Here is a 1,259-nt window from a genome sequence, read left to right as displayed (position 1 = left end):
GGTTGCCTGGCAACCTACCACACAACATTCCATCGCCTGGCTGCCGCCTGGAGGGAGAGGGAGGGGGCTGCGAGGAAAGGAGCACCTCTGCCCCTCCTGGAGAGGCCTGTAACACCCCATCAAATCGGGGGTGCAATGGAGAGGATGGGGCTCCCTTGGCCAAGAAATTGCCTCTCTTAGTGCCCCATGTTTGGCCAAGCCTCTTCCTGGCTGGGTGGGATAGCCTCACTATCTGGGCCATGCTTGTGTGTACTCAGTTAATGGCTCGAAAGAATAATTACTGGGCATGCACTGCTAGCCAGGCCCTGGGTGGAGTCATTCACTCCCAGCCCTTTGAGGCGCCACTCCCTGTCCTGGTGATGGGGCTCCTCTGGCTGTTTCTCAGGGAGCCCCCAGCCTGGTTAGGGAGAGAAAGGGAGACCATCAGGACCTCCTAGTGGAGACCAGCTTAGAAGGGATGGTCTGGACTTGGGGGATGGGGAGATGGGAGAAGCTGAGATAGTTTGGGCATTTATTTATCTATTTACTTATTTATTTGACATGGAGTTTCGCTCTGTCACCCAGGCTGGAGTGCAGAGGCTCGATCTCGGCTCACTGCAACCTCTGCCTCCCAGGTTCAAGCAATTCTCATGCCTCAGCATCCCGAGTAGCTGGGATTACAGGTGAACTCCACCATGCCTGGCTAATTTTTGTATTTTTATTAGAGATGGGCTTTCACCATGTTGGCCAGGCTGGTCTTGAAATCCTGACCTCAAGTGAGCCACCTGCCTTGGCCTCCCAAAGTGCTGGGATTACAGACGTGAGCCACCACACCTGGCCAATAGTTTGGGCTTTACTTTGGGTTGGATGCTATGCTCAGCACTCTATAGTATCTAAATTAGTCCCTAAGACAGCCCTGTGGGGGGTGGGTGGTACCAGGGAAAAGTACCCAGAGTAATATAAAAAGTACCCTTGGGTTCTTCAATTCAAAACAACAAACACTAGCATCTTGTCCTCCCTGCTTCTGGTCATTTTATTTTCCATTTTAAATAATTTATTTTCCATTCAAAGAAATGTATTTTCTTAATGTAGAGCAATGCTGTTTCAAAAACCTATAGTTCCTTATAATCCTACATTGCTTAAAAAACTCCTAAGGATTTTGTTAGAGCATGTTTTAAAAAACAGAACTAGGGCCAGGTGCGGTGGCTGATGCCTGTAATCTCAGCACTCTGGGAGGCCAAGGTGGGAGGCTTGTTTGAGCCCAGGAGTTCCAGAGCAGC

This window comes from Pongo abelii, chromosome 10 (genome assembly GCF_028885655.2).
Source record: "Pongo abelii isolate AG06213 chromosome 10, NHGRI_mPonAbe1-v2.0_pri, whole genome shotgun sequence".
Classification (NCBI taxonomy): domain Eukaryota; kingdom Metazoa; phylum Chordata; class Mammalia; order Primates; family Hominidae; genus Pongo; species Pongo abelii.
Note: the sequence above shows the minus strand (reverse complement) of the source record.